The sequence below is a fragment of the Ambystoma mexicanum genome, chromosome 2q (assembly GCF_040938575.1).
Source record: "Ambystoma mexicanum isolate Mex_15411 chromosome 2q, UKY_AmexF1_1, whole genome shotgun sequence".
NCBI classification, from domain to species: Eukaryota; Metazoa; Chordata; class Amphibia; order Caudata; family Ambystomatidae; genus Ambystoma; species Ambystoma mexicanum.
Genome location: NC_090924.1, coordinates 1134618480 through 1134634577, shown reverse-complemented (window position 1 = coordinate 1134634577; position 16098 = coordinate 1134618480). Strand labels below are relative to the sequence as shown.

Genomic DNA, 16098 nt, shown 5'->3' with positions numbered 1-16098 from the left:
TGTAGTGATACCTATGAAGCACCTTGAATTGGATCAGTTTAAAGCAGGAGTTAAAGGATACCCCATGAGTGCGAGCACACGTTTGGGACCACCGTTCATCGGTCATCTCCAGCCCGAGGTCGTCCTCCCAGGCCTGTCTTAATCTGGTGAATGTCGGGGCAGTTCTGGACTGTACCAGGGTGTAGAGCCTGGACATTTTGCCCCGCATGGGAGTGGGAGAGGTCAGCTCCGTAATTGCGGGCTCATCTGGCGGTTTTGCCGGGAAACTAGGGTATTTATGTTTAAGGGTTTTCCAGAGAGACGAGTACTGGAGCCAGGCGGATGGTCTCCGCCTCAGGGACAAAGGGAGATCCGGCCACTCTATGAAGTTGCCCTATTCAAAAACATCACAGAGAAGTTCAAAACTGGCCTGAGCCCATCGGCGGACAATAAGGAGAAGTACGTGAGGGACCTCCGAGAAAAAGTTCCAAAGTGGTAGGTTGCCATGAAAGGGATGGGCGACTCCTAGTAACTTCCAGGTTTTTGATAAGGCCAAAGATGTGCAGGCAACCAGATTGAGAGATCCCAATGTCATCGGCGTCGGTGTAACTATCAGGGAACGAATATCGCAGTCGCTGACCGACAGCTTTTCAAGCCTAACATGGGGTGGGGGTTCTGACACGTTGAACCAATACGATGTGTGTTGGGGTTGTGCTACTGGCCAATATTTAAGGAATTCGGGAGCACCGAAGCCACCACCTCCATAGGGGTGGCCAAGGTTTTGAGTTTAAGTGGACCGCACCTGAGTGCCAGAGAAAAGTGTTAAGGGTACAAGTCAATGCCTGGAAGAACCCGTCACCCGGCCTTTGAGGGATGTTGGCGAACCGCTATAAAAGCTGGGGTAGTACCACCATCGTCAATATCCCTATCCTGCCCGCAAGTGAAATCGGGAGTTTACTCCAGCCCAGTGTTTTCGTTGTAAGGCTTCTGAGGTATTTTTGGTAGTTCTCAACAAAGACCCGTTCGAAGTGGCGAGACACTACTATGCCCAGGTAAGTGAAGTTTGATTGGGCCCATTCTAATCCTAGGGTGTCAAGGGGGGTGTGTGCAGGCAATGAGGGGGAATAGGGTGGATTTAGAGCAATTCACTTTGAGACCGGAGATACGTCCAAAAAGGATAATATCGTCCAGAATCAGAGCCAAATTGGTGTCGGGGGAACGAATGAAAATAAGAGAATTGTCAGCATATTGGGACACTATGTCCGAATGTCCAGCAGTTCGCAGGCCCGTGTGCATGGGATTGACGCAGCGGTTCTGCAAATGGTTCCATCGCTATGGCAAAGGTTAGGGGGGAGAAAGGGCAGCCCTTCCTCGTCCCTCTAGCTATCTGGATCAGGGGGAGCATCGGTCTTCGGTGCAAACCCTGGCCACTGGGTTAGAGTACAGCAGCCTGACCAAGGAAAGGAAGCAGGGGCCAAATTTGCCTTTTTCCGAGGACCCGCCAGAGGTACCTCCACGAGACAGAGTCCAAATCCTTTTGCATATCAAGCGTCACGGCCACTGCTTGGACATTTGGGTTAATCCTGTTCATAATGCTGATGAGGCGCCTCAGGTTCAGGGATGTGGAGCGTCCAGGCATAAATCCCGCTTGGTCTGGATGAATAATGTGTGGCATTTAGGGGACCAGGCGTAGAGCTAATAGTTTGGCATATATTTTGACATCGCTATTGATAAGCGAGAGTGGACGGTAGGAGCCACATTGTGTGGGGCGATTACCAGGTTTCAGCAAGACGGTTATCGTGGCTTCACGAAGTGAGGCGGGGGAACTGGCCTGCCTCCACTGATTCCTCCCAAAGGGCCACCAGGCGGGGAAGGAGGAGAGATTTGAAGTGTTTATAGAATTCAACAGGAAAACCGTCTGAACCAGGGGATTTGCCTGATGAGTGAATCTATGGCGTCTGAGAATTCCTCGATAGAGAAGGGGTTCTCGAGGGAACCGATGGACTCAGGGGAGAGGACGAAGAGGGGGAGGCCATCCAGGAAGGAGTCAATCTCCAATGTCAAGACGCTGTCCGAAATTGCCGTACAGCGATTCATAGAAGGAGAGAAATTCAGTATTGATGTCATGTGGTAACGTGGCCAGGGAGCAGTCGGGTCTGTCCACTCCAGGCTTGGGCGTTCACCTTCGCCATATTTTGTCGCAAGGCCTGGGCTGTCCAGCAACCTCAGTTCGCGATCCGCCAAGGAGCGTAATGTGTCAAGTTCCGCACCAATTGATGCCAAGAGTTCCGGGGTTTTGAGTAGTGAGCATTGGGACTCCAGTGCAGAGAGCGTGGCCTCGCACGCAGCGATATCTCTACAAATTGTTTTAAGGATGCCATTTTCCTTGGACAGGGCGATACCTCTAATATATGCTTAAAAGATTCCCAGAGGATGGCTCGCGAGGACACCGTATTGGTGTTGATTTCAAAGAACTCCTCAATAGCAGCCTCTAACTTGGAGCAGAAGACAGGTCGAGGAGGGAGTGAGGTTTTATTCTCCAGTGTCTGACCCTACCGCGATCTGGACCCCAACAGAGGGTGATGGTGACCAGTGAATGATCAGAGACGGTTCTGGGGAGGATCATTATGCGAGACACATTTCTTATAAGTATGTCGGACACTAGCCATCTATCGATTCGGGAGTATGAGTCGTGTACCGAGGAGTAGAAGGAATAGGAGTGGAAGTCGGGGTAAAGGAGTCTCCGTGCATCTACCAAAGCAAGACGAGGGAGAGATGACAGTCTAGTGTAAGCTGCTTTTGAAAGTTGGCGAGGTCTGGAGCCGGATCTATCTAGGTCTACGTCAAATATTGTGTTAAAGTCACCTCACCAAAGTGTTGGTATTAGCGGGAAGCTGTCAAGGAGGGACGTGAGATGTAAGTAGAACTCCGGGTCATCGATGTTGGGGCCATAAATAGTCAACAGTACCACCTCCTTGTTCTGTAGGATACCATGGAGTAGAACATATCTGCCCTGGGGGTCAATCTGTGTAGAAATGGAATTAAACTTGAGGCTCCTGTGAATTAGAGTCATAACCCCACGGCTTTGGGTGGAGTAACTAGTAAAGTATCTTTGAGGACCCCATGTTTTGGCGAACTTTTCGCAGTGCTCTGCGCAGGCGTGTGTTTCTTGTAGGAACAGGATTTTGACCCCATGCCGTTCGGCCTGCAGCTATATTTGTCTCTTTTTTTTATAGTTTCCCAGTCCCCGCATATTCCAACTCATGAATGTCAAGTCATCCTCGGTCATCAGTGCAATGGCATTTGGTGGAACTTACAGGATAACTGATCGGTGACCCCCAAGGTCGATGTACCGCTTGCTCAGATTTGCGATAGCATTGGGTATACATTGCCCACTGCTCCACCCTCCTTGCGCAAACCATACCTTTTTTAACATATAACCCAACATAACCATACACCAACCCACCCACATCCGTCCCCCAAAACCAAACAACCAAATAAAAACCGGGGGGGGACCTGTGAACCAGCCTGACAGTGATGCTCCGGACTGCGAGGCACATGAAGGATAAGCATGGTGCCTAGTAATGACATTGTGCATGTTAGGCAGAAACCTGTGCAGTTCCCTCTGGTACCACTGCAAAAGATTTAAGACTACAGGTGTTGGCTGTAAACCCACTTGGTAGCAGTCTGCACCACACAGATTCACTGTGGTAGCTGTGGCTGAGCAGTCAGGCTTCCCTCAAGAAGAGTTAGGCAGTATATAGAGGATACACAATAGGTACAGAGGCACAGTAGTACAAGCAAACACTGACCAGAGCTAGGTGTAAAAGTATATACTTATTTATTTCAAAGGCACACTCATAAATTACACTAGCACAGAAAAAGGTAAGTAAGTCAAAACACATTCACTATTACTTATATGTACATCCCTAGTCATTTGTTGGACAAGTCTAAGTTAACACCACTTATTTCCAAACAGAGGTGAACGCTTAACGTTGGATGGCACTCCAACAAGTTACTGAAAAAGGGAGGGAAAAGGAAGAAGTAATGAAAGCAGCAAGGTAAAACACTTTTCACATAAAGTTAGAAAGGCAGTCTATTGTGGAACAAGGAGAATTGGTTCGAGGCCCGCTTTAGAGAGAGCCAGGCGAAAATATGCCCAAGATCACACAATGTCACAAGTCTTTGCAGGTGAGTAGAAAAGGTTTTACTAAGTTTAGAAAAGTTTAGTTAGGGTGTCCCAGTCTTACCCAGGTTCGAGAGCCGAGGGCTAAATCTACCCCGTACAATAGGTGGCAAGGGAAGCCGGGCGGAACACAGTACCTTTAAAAGTGGAAAGGATCCTCCAGCGGTGGCAGTTGTTCCTGGTAGTGGGTGCAAGTCGCGGCGTCGTCCAGAGGAAGAGGTGATCTCGACGTGGAGGAAAGCTGAAGGTCGTTGCACTACCAGGGATGAGACCAGCCGTGGAGTTTTCCAGTTACAAAGGATTTTACCCCTCTTTCGCGGTTGAGGTAAAAAGTGGTATCCCGGTTGCCGGGTTGCTTGGCACAGGCAAGGCGGCCACGAGATGCTTCGGGATGGCGAAAAGGAGGCAGAAACTGGTTGTCCCCACCAGTTAAGGGAAGAAGACTCTCCGGCGGGAGATCTCCTCTGTCGTCGGGAAAAGTGGTGAGACGGTTCCGCAGGGCTCCACCGGTGGTGTCGTCTTGGCAGGTCGGCTCGGCTTCTCCCTCTTCGGCTTCTTAGGTCCTGTGGCGACTTCTGAAGAACCAGTCCCAAAAACCCTGCTTTTATGCAGCAAACCCCCATTCATACAGCCTAGCTGTCACTCAAACATGCTAAGTGGTGAGCGGGGTGGCTCACCACTTGGGCCAATCACACCAGAGTGCGACATGAGTTGGCAAGGCAACTCAGTCCAGGGTGCCTAAACCCCCTCCCACACCCCCTGTGGTACCCAGACAGAATGGCACCACTTTGGAGGGCTTCTGTGCAGAAGCCCGCCAAAAGTGGAACAAAGGCTCGACTCGGGTTCAGGGTTACTGAAGTGAACCTAGACGCCATTTTGGCGGCGAGTTCTGGCGAAAAATCCCAACCGGTGAATTTATATTAAATAAATAAACCGGCGGTATCTTTAACATTGCACCAAAAAGTGGTGCATAAAAACCAATGGGAAATCCCATTGGGAAATATTCTGGTGGAATATTTCCGTGGTATCCACTGCCACCAGCCAGAACTCGGCGAGGGGGGACGGGACAGTACCCCCTCGACAACAGACCCAGGGGCAATCTAATTGCCCCTACCAGTACTTCCACAGTACGATGGTTTGTACTGGTTAAGTTCCTAAGTTAAGACTAGTAAAGTCAATGGTGACTTTACATACCCAGGGAGACAGTAGTCAGTCCCAGGGTGTGGAGTCTATGTTTGGGGGTCTCTATGACACCCCTGTGTTACTGCACTGAGGGTGCTGTGTAACACATTCAAAAGCCAATGATAGCCTATGGGGAAAAAATACCCCATAGCCCATAAGCACATAGCAAGTCACAGAAACACTCTCAAGTCATGTCCAAGAGTGAGGGTAAAAGAGTCTCACTCTTGGCAGGAGAAAAAAAAAAACCAAAAATCCAGCAAAGCTGCTGGGGGACTCACTAGGTTAGGAAAATCAGCCTAAACAGAGAATTCTCCCTAACAGTGCATAACCCAGACCGGATCCTATGCAGGTGGGCAAGGCATGGTCGATTAAAGGTAAAGGTTGGAAGGGATATCCTCCCTAATAACCAGATAAAACAGGCATCCGGATTCAACAACAAGTGGAAAAGGAACTTTTGGTTAGAGTGTTCGATCCTCAATGTGGCTGGGTATAGCAGAGTATTTGACCTCCAGGTCACGCAATCTCCTCTTCACTGCTAGGAATGTTTTACGCTCCCATTGAACCACCACTGAAAAGTCTGGATATAGATGGAAACTGGTGGCCCCCAGTAGGAGTTCACCCTTGGCTCTCGCTGCCCTGAGGAGGGCATCTCGATCGCGAAAGTTTAGACCTTTGGCTAAGATAGGTCGGAGAAGCGCGCCAGGTCTGGGTTTTGCAGTAAGGGCCCAGTGGGCTCTCTCGATCGCAAATTGTGGGGAGAGCTTTGGAGAGTCAAGCAGTGTTAGTAAAGTGCGCGCAACGTAATCCTCCATAGGTTCCTTTATGTTATCCTCGGGTATTCCGATAATGCGGAGGTTGTGGCACCTCGAGCGCGATTCAAGGTCCTTGTTCTTTTTCTCAACCTCAGTAACTCGGGAAGAGAGCGGGGAGACCTCTGCCCTAAGGGAGTCCAGGTGATCCTCGGTGGCACTCACTCATGTCTCGATCTCAGCTACATGACCATCAGTCCTCTCGATATGGGCTTTAATGGAAGATATAGTGGTGTTCATGTCGTCTAGTTTACTGTGGAGCATGGTGAATCCCTCCCGAATGAATTCCATCATTTTCTGAGAGTCAAAGGGAACCAAGGTCGATGAGTTAGACAGTTCCTGTGCAGGCTCTTCCAACACCGCTCCCGACAAGGCCTTCGTAAACATGTTAATTGAGCTTTTTTTGTTTCCCGTCCCGTTGGTCATGGCGCCGGTTGGATAGGAGACCTGAGTGCCCGGGGGGCGGGGGGGTTAGGAAAGTGGGGGGAGTAGATGTACCAAGGCAGATTAAGGAGGATGAGGGGTCTCCGGGGAAGGCCAGATAAGCTGTTCGAGGTGTTCAGGGGGCCCAGAGACTTGCCGAGCTGAAGCGCAGGTGGAGCAGTCGTTGGATGTGGAGCTTGTTGAATTGCGTTTGACTGCCCGCCGGTGGAGCCAGGCGAGACCCCCCCCCCCCCCAGTCAGTGACAATGAGCGCACGCTGAATGGACTGTGGGTGAAATCACTGGATGAACTATCCTGATACCACGGAGTAAGGGCCGGAGGCCGGGGAGCCAAATACGGTAGCAGCGTCTAAGAAAGCTGTCTCTGTGGGCTCTAGTGGAAGGGTAGGGAAGTTCACCTCGCTCGCCAGGGGACAGGTTAGTAGGATGCCTCAGCGCGTTGATCGTGGGCGAGCAGGAGGCAGACAGGAGCCCGGGGCCAGGAAGCAGGTAGATAGTCGGATCGGGGGTCCCCGGATCACAGGATATCTTGATGAAGCGGGGGATCCGTTTGCAACGCAGCCCAATCGGTGGGCCCAGCACAATGGGCTTCAGAAAAGGTACGCAGGGGCCCAGGGTCTCCAACAGGTGTATGTGAGTGGAGGATGTGGTCAGCGTAGGTCTACCGAGTGGGCCCACCCAGGAGCGTTTCAAGGAGGCCAGTGGGGCCCAAGCCGGATAGAAGTCTGTCTACAGCCGTCCGAGGGTGGACACGGAGTGTTGGCGCTGCAGGGGAACGTGGAATGCGCAGTCAACTGCCCGGGGGGGGGGGGGCACCCCGACACAACCGTGGCCACCAGAGAGCGTTGTGGGGCGAGATTCCGGGAATGTGGTGGGGGAGGCATAGCCCCGATGAAGCCCCCTTAAATGGTAGTGGGAGGGGGCGTAGGTGCTGGTAGCAGTCTCAGGGGGAGTATAAGGTAAGGCAGGTGGTGCCCGGGTCAAGTCAATAATAGATGCGGAGGCACCAGAACTCACCATGGGCATCAGGGAGGTGGCAGCAGCTCCCACAGTGCTCCCAGGCGAGGGACACCCGCAGCAGGGTCCCACGGGCCCCAGAAGTCAGCACACCGCCCAGGAGGGGCTGCGGAGCGGGGCGCTCTATGTGATGGAGGACCTCCGGGTCCGGGCAGGCATCCAGGCGCCGGCAGGCACCACGCCGCCCCCGAGAGGCAGCCCAGCGGTATGGGGGATCTCTGGGTCCAGGCAAGTAGCCGCGCTCCGCAGCGACAAGGCGCCAGAATGCCGTCCAGGGAGGTAGCGGAGCAGGCGATCAATTATGTGGGGGCCTCCAGGTCCAATCAGGTGTCCGAATTCCCCTGGCTCCGGGGCGCCGTCCAGTTGAAGCAGCAGGAGCGGGTGGACTTCTGAGTTCAGGCAGGCGGCCGGGCACCCCAGGAACACAATGTCAGAGAGCCGCCCAGGGAGGGTACAGGAGCGGGGTGCCCTGTGGTGTTAGGGACCTCCGGGTCCACGCAGGAGGCAGGTCATACATGGTTCTAAATGAATATTCATTTCTGTATTTTAGAATTTTTAACGTAACATATACCTTTTTGTATGAAAAATATTAAATGAAATGGTTGTTTTTATGTAAATAATCATTGTACTCTATGCAGCTGTCTTTTGAAATTGCTAAAGTAGGAAAGATATTTGTCTGTTTTAGAAAAAAAATCAAAAGATTTCCATTTGTCTTCTTTGCTTTTACATTTTCTCACTTACCGCATCGCACTGAAGATTTTTGTTTTATGGAATTTTGTTTTATGGAATTTGCTAAATGTGATTGAAAGTTTTAGAAAAAACATGTAAATAGATCTTTTTTGTAAAGGTTCTACTTTTGTATTGAACCAAAGAAAAATTAAAAAAATTTAAAAAAGAAGCATCTTCCTGGAGAGTAGAGCTTCCTGCCACTCACCTAGAAGGAGTGTTCAAGCCTGCTTTTGTCTTTGCCTGGGGCCCAGACGAATGTCTAATGAGGTCCTTTGTCATGAGTATGCAAGGCCTTCCCACAGCAATTAGCCTTTCCTGCCAGCAGTGAAGTGTCAACCTTTCCCATGCTAAGGCTGTCAGAGCAGAATTGTTTTTTTAAAATAGTTAACTAACTCAAGACTGGGTTTAACTTTAAGTTTCACCTAAATCTTTCACTTAAACATATAAAATTAACACAATTTATAGGTGGATTTTTACATTTGCAATCCTTTGACATTCTTAAAGAATTACTGAGTTCTTTAAATCAGATTTTCCCGTGCAGCACATTGAGTGCTGGCATTGTTTGCAGTCTGGATACATGCATTATGCCTTTGTTTAGAGTTTCTCTCTGCACAGCTGATTGTTACTTGTTGCAAAGTTAGCCGCGGTTTTCAGCACAATCCTTCTGCTTATTTGCTCCATGTTGAATGTGGCAGAGTCCACTGGCATGCTCCTGCAGTGAGAACTCTGTTTTCACCCCCCCTGACTGTGTGTGGCAGGGTGTGCAGCATTTTTCTGGTTGTAACCCAAACGCAGTTTTGAAGATTTTGGCGCGCATAAGAGTCAGCGCATCCATTTTGGGCTGTTACTTTCACCATTTGTAAATTGATGCAGTGGGGCACATTGGAATGGGTCAAAATATCCCACACTGTAGACTTTGTATGTGTGGCTAATCCCCAAAATACAGCTAAAGCCAACTAAAGAACAAGATGGGTTACTATAAGGAAAACCAACTTGCCACAGGTAAGAATTTGTTTTTGTAGGAACAGCAACCTACAGAAACCCAATGTAAGGGACCCAGCACACTAACGATGTACAGTGAAATAGAATAGCTTATTCGTAAGACATGGCACCCTTGACATGGACCAGTAAATTGTAGAACACAGTATGCTACACAGCACAAACATGTGTCACTTTGGGTAAGTGTGTAAAATGCTTGTCTACAGCAACCTGCAAGAGAAACAAAAGCAATGGTAAGCTACCCTATAAGACAAGAACACCCGATACAAGGTAGGTAAATCCAGTTCTAGCCTAAGGATGGCTAACCCTGAAGAAAATGTATTGACTTTGTAATGTTCTCTGGTTTCTATTAACAGGGTGAAGTTGAACCCTATAAGAGTCAGAAACCTTAAGAAGACCAGGGAAAATTACATTAAAAAAATAAAACCCGCCCACTGGTAAGTATAACAGTTTTTGTGTGCAGCGACCCACAGGGCAACGAGGTAAGTTACCCAGCACAAAACATTTACACTCCAGTAAAATAAACAGTTTTGCATTTCAGGATGATACCACACTTGATGTAAAATTGTTAAAAAATACTAAACGTATGTTCTTAAGGGGAGTATATAGTTTGACACGATTTAGAGAACTTCAGAGTGAGTTTGCACAGCCCAGATAAAACTTACACACAATTAAATACACAGATTTACTCCTAGTAATAACTTGCACAAGGTAAGTAATCTTTCTACAAAAATATACATGAGTTCAGGAAGGTAGTCTCTTAGCATATCTACAAGGAGTTCACAGATTCACCAGTTCCATGGATCATACCACAGAGCACCAGACATGTTAAGGAGATTCTTGAACAACCCTCTGATGAGGGCAGTGTAACCATCTAACCATGGTGAAGCAGTGTGTCACCCAAAAGGGAAGACCAGACTCTCATATGGTAGCTGTAGCACAGCAGTCTGGCATAACTTTGAGGGAGGAAGGCTGGCAGGGACGTACAATTAGTCCCAACAGACACCACACAAGAAAACCCCACACGGGTACACTGTAAAAATATACACTTTATTATAAAGTCACACATAAAATATTTATGTTAGGAGTAAATAAGTACTCCGGTTACCCAGAACATACTGCAGTGCATAATATAGGTAAAAACAGTAAATGGCTAGTAAAGGCCTAACTCAATCCTTAACCTAAAATGTAGACCGCATACCTTGTGAGGCCCCATACATTTAAGCTTTCAGAGGCAAGTAAAGGGAAAGACCCCTAGACAATATTACACACAGTACTGATAATAGCGTTCAGAATCCCAAGGTACCAAACAAAACTTTGTGCAGGCTTCCCATTACCTTCTGCATTAAGTATTATACGTAACCCATATGCCTATCACATGGTATAGCTCTTGGAGGTTGAACATATGGGAACATAATGTCCATCAGAGCCAGGGGAACTACCAACATGTAGGATACCTTTTAGTTACAGTCCCTGGGTCCAGTAGGACATATTACACATCAAGGAAAGAAACAGTATCGAAACACACAAGGATACAATGTATAACCTAGGAATGAGTGTCATGTACAGATTTCAAAGTCCCTAGTACATCAGGGGAAGCCTCTAAAGATCAAGGCTTGGTGAGGAACGACAGGGATCTTAGGAGGACTCTAGGAAAAGTGTCACTTAAGAGTTCCACTGTTGAGAAGAGAGGCTGTAACGCTCACCTGGTATCCACGGGGACGTCACTCAGCCTGTTCTGACCTCTTATGTCCTCGAACCCTTCCCTGGAGGCTATTCGACTGGAGACTGGGCCTGCAACACAGGATTGGTAGAGTTTAACTCCCTATTGTCTCTGTGTGCTTGAACCCCTTCTTCCCTGGGGTCCAACCCTTCCCTTTGATCCACAGCTCACCTTGTTTTCTTGGATAGTGTGCTCTCCGTCCTGCCTTAAGCGCAGGGGCGCGTGGATTGATGCAGGCTCGTTGCTGCCTAGTTACTTCACTAGCAAGAGTCCGACAGGTAAGTATGAGTCTTTTGAACAGTTCTCTAAGTTCGTTCCTTTCCTTCCTTAGATGATGGCCGGCGTCTGGGGATGGCGGCGTGCTGCTGAGATGAGTAGCGCTGAAGGTGAGAGAGCGTGATGCGCGATGCACCCCTTTCGTATTTGCATTGAACCGAGTTCTTTTTCAGTGTCTTTTAGGTGCCGCAACGTTTTTAGCGTGGATGCCGGTTATGAAGAACAAATGTGGTGGGTAATCGCGGTATGCGGCGCCTCTAGATGTTTCCACGCTAACCTTGAGTGTCTTTTCCCTCTTGCAGATGGATGAGAAGTTCCGGAGACAGAGTTCCCCCAGAGCGGCTGGGATTCAGGTAAGCGTTTGAAGCTCGTACAGTATTTCAAAATAAGCGAAGATTTGCAGAATGCTTACTAATGCCTTTTTTCTGTTCTTTTCCCTTTTCCTTAGGAAGCGGCGTGCCGGGATGGGAATGACACCGCCGAAGATGCCTGCAGAACAGAAGGAGCGATGACTTATGGGCAGAAGCGCTGCAATGTAAGGCTGTTCCTAACGGTGTTCTTGTTCTTGCAGGAGCTGAGTGCAGAAGAAAGATACAGGCCTACTGGAGACCGATACGAACGCGGTGAGTGTCATGCTGCAGGTGCAGAAAACGCAAAGCATGTTTCTCAGCCTGGGTTATGTTTCTCATAACTGGCTTAAATAGTCTCTGGGTATCCCAGGTGCCTCTGGGCTGAACCACACCCAAAAGACTAGACCGCACATGCAGTTCTGGGAACCGAAATATGTTGGGGCATCCATCTTGTCCCCATCAATGCACTACAAGTCCAATCCCCAATGTTATCCCATGGGAGTGAGTGAGTCTGGTGCCACAAGCGCGAAGTCTGACTCCAAGTGGGTCTTTGGAGGGATGGAGAGGCCCTTGAGGGCAATGTAGGTGATCGTGGCCTGACTCCAGCCTGGCATCTTGGAGGGCTGGGGACATGAGGGGCAGGAATCATGACAGAGGCCAATAGGAAACAATGGTGGTAAGCCAGGTAAGCCTGTTTCTTTCCACAGGTACCAAGAAGACATCAATCAACCCCAAGGGACACCAGTGGAGACCCAGAAAAAGAGATCCAGTGGAGGGTACCAGTCCTAGGATCAATGAAGCAGAGCAGGATTCAAGCCCCAATGTTATCCAATGGGGTAATGCAGTAGAAGAGGACCTGCAGAACCGAACGACCACAGGGACAACTGCGATGGAGTATCTGGAGTAACCCACAAACCCAGCACCCAGAGGTAAGTACATACAGTGGTTTCCTCCAGAGAAACGCATTAAGTAGCAGCTTCTTTTTAAAGGTCAAAATGAAGGTTCCCGACACCCAGGGATTAGCACCATGAGCCAACGATGAACCCAACAGCCCAATATAATAAACAATCGTCCTTCAGTGGAGTGAGACCCACCATCTAGAAGTGGAATACACAACGGAGATGGCTCCAGGAGCATGGAGGAACCTGCACACAGCCGACCCTAGCAGCTCAGCAGGCAAATGTGGTCAGTGCACACAACGGTCCCTGCAGCAGGACAATGGTGGTGGCCACCGGAAATGACCCAGGCAAGTGAATTTGGCAGGTTTGGGGAGTACCATTCCAGGTGGCGGCAGCTTCCAAAATCAAGGCTGGATGTCTTGGCGGGAAACAGCAGTAAAATGCAGTAAGATTGTCCAGAAAACAGTCCTAGGATGGAGGGCCTGGCCGCAGCAGAAGAACAAGACCAAGAGCAGGATGAGGAAATCTCGGGAAGGGCACAGAGCAAAGGATCCAAACCGGAGCTATGCCCAAGCCACTGCATCCAGTTAGTATGGTCAGGAGACGGCCTAAATATTCAACAATGGCAAGAAATGGCTGAATAACAGTTTCCCCTATATATTCCTTCTCTCACAGGGGCTGTCTTCTGCCAGCAAACCAATCCAATTAGTCTTACCAAGTCCAAACCAACTGGGAGGCTGCCATCTTGGGATCACAGAGTCCATGTGGGAATAACTGCAATTTTAAGGCCTACCTTGTGGTTTCTGTTAGGGAGAATTCTCCTTCTAAGCTATTTTCCCTCATCTAGTGAGTCCCTCAGCAGCTTTGCTGGATTTCTGGAGTTTATTTTTCCACCTGGTAAGAGTGTACATCCTTTTTTCACTCTTACATGTGTTTTGGCCTATGTGTTTTTACTCATTGTGTGATCTTGGGCACTGGAGCACACCACTCCAAGTGCCCTGTTCTTGTATGGGTTACACAGCACCTTCAGTGTAGTAACCCAGGGTTGTCTTTTAGACTTCCCTCTGACTCCATTTCCCTGGGGCTGACTACTGTCCCCCAGAGAAAGGTAAAGTTGCCATTTACTTTACATAGTCATTCTTAACACAGACCCAGTACACCACATCTTACATGGAGTACTGGAAAGGGCTAATCTGTACCCATTTGCTGTCTGTACCTCCCTGAGCATTGTTTCACTCTTAACAATTAGACTTGGCTGGTGGCAGTGGTATCTACCCTAACTTTTCTACCGCGATTATATTAGATAAACGTGGTACTGTTCTTGGCCAATATATTAGCCTCGAACATAAACATGCTTGACCAAATCGTCTTTCTTTTGGCTCCGGTTGGGTTTATTCGCCATTTCTTTTTGTTAAAGTCCTTCTTGTGTTTTACTTTGCGCGGCAAACTAGGTTCGCCTTCTTTGTTCACCGTCTTTTGGCGGGCTTCTGCAGAGAAGCCCTTCTCTTGGCGCCTGGGTGTCTAGGTAGACTGAATGTGGGGAAGGGGTGTAGTCACCCCCTGCACAGGCTATCCTTGGAAACCCGAGTCGCACTTTGCCACGATTGTCTGAGGTGGTTGTCCCGGCTGGACAACCCCCCCTGCTGCGTGATTGACAGTCAGGCTGCGTGAATGGGGGTTTTGTGCATAAAAGGCAGGCCTCTTGGGCTAGAAGTCAGAGTCGCCTCTGGAACTACAAGGAACCGAAGAGAAGCGGAAAGAACGATGGCTGCTACAACTACCCCGTCCCCGTGAAGCCCTGCTGCAGTCCTGAGCAATCTTCCCTTCAACGACTAAGAGGAGATCCAGTCCGGAGTCTTCTTCCCTTGAGCCTGGTGGGGATAACCAGCTCATCTTCTTCAGCCAGAGATCTCCGCCGTGTTCGAAATTGCTGCACACTGCTGTAGCGGTCCGCATAGCAACCTGCTGAGCCTCTCCGGTTTTTAAGGAGCACACCTTTTCGTTGTCGGTGCTGCCGGCTTCATCCCTGTGTGGTGCAGACCCCCTTCAGATGTCCTCCTTCACAACGAAGCTCCAGGAATCGTGGGTCTGCGGGAAACCAACAGGAACAACTGCCAGGGCACCAGCTGCATCATTGGAATAAGGTACTGTGTTCTACTCAAGGAAACTGGGTGAATCCCTTTTCTTCATCTTCACGGCTCGTCCTCGTCTTCCCTCCTTCTTATAACTTTTGCTTCTGAACATTTGACAATATCCAAGTACTCTTTGGCTACACTGAATTGTGAACTGTCTAACGGTGTGATCTTCGGCACAGGTCTCCGGTGTCACCTAAACCTGGCTCCGACCCTTTGACTTTTGAACTCGATCCTGTCTGCCTAGCCTAAATATTGCCTGTGATTTTTGCCTCCAACTCCCTCTGGGAGTCTCAGGTGCTAAGTGGATTTTTGCCCCGGTAGCATTTCATGTCACAGATACGCGTTTATTTAGTAGACCGAACTGTCAAAAAGTGATTGCAACCGTATCCGCAGTATCGTGTTTTGTGCATAACACCGGTTCATTCAAACACAGGGTACTTACCTTGAGACTTTCTATACAAAGTGAATTGGTTAGTTGTATAATATTTAACGTGTGGTTTTGTTTACAGTTTAATAGAGGTGTTGTGTTTATAACTGATGGTTTAAAAATAAATGTACTTATATTTTTTACCTGAAACCTTGAGTCAGTGTTTGCTTGAGTCAGAGTAATTGTGGTCCCTTTGTGTAATCTCTGCTACTGCTCATATACTCTTGAGATAAGCCTGGCTGCTCTGCTACTGCTACCACTATAACTTAGTACGGGCTTGTACCAAAGGTAAAACTTGTATTGCCACTTGTAGTCTTAATCAGGTGCAGTGGTCCCTAAAGGCACTGCACAGGATTCTGCTTAACAGTTTCCCTGAACAAAGGAAGCCTCCTGAACAAAGGAAGCCTCCTAAACAAAACAGCCAAGAGTAGGGCTTAAAAAGCCCCATTACTACCCCAATTACTACCAATTACTACCACAAAGGCACATCGGGATGCTATTGCAGTAAATCGGTTTGCACCCCTGGTGAAGCCAAAACTAAATATTAGCTGGCATCACCCTACCACCTAAATCCAATGTAGGGTGATAAAATCATTCTAGGGCAGAAATGGGGTGCCTGGGAGGCACCCCTGGGACTTGGCCCTTATGGGTGACCCAATACCATATACCTTAATTATAATAAAACAGGATATAGTGGCAGGGGGACTTTAGCAGAAGTCCCTCTGACCACCAAAGTAAATAAAAAAACAACAAGGGGGGGGGAAAAAGCGTAGGGGTCCCATAAAAGGAGAATGCAGAACCCCAAAAATTGAATTCTGCCCCAGCAAGAAGTATTTTTGATTTCAGACTGGAAACCATATATGAAAACACAATTATAAAAAGCAGACAGTGTTCCCATGTTTTCTTTTTTAATTTCTGTAACTTAGCAAGCTTCTAAACAAGGA

General features: G+C 48.6%; 1 protein-coding gene across 6 annotated transcripts in view; it reads right to left on the bottom strand.

The window, feature by feature from the left end:
• SNX13 (sorting nexin 13) overlaps positions 1–16098 on the bottom strand; it is a 2094218-nt gene that overhangs the window by 1762728 nt on the left and 315392 nt on the right. The gene's annotated exons all lie outside the window — the stretch shown is intronic.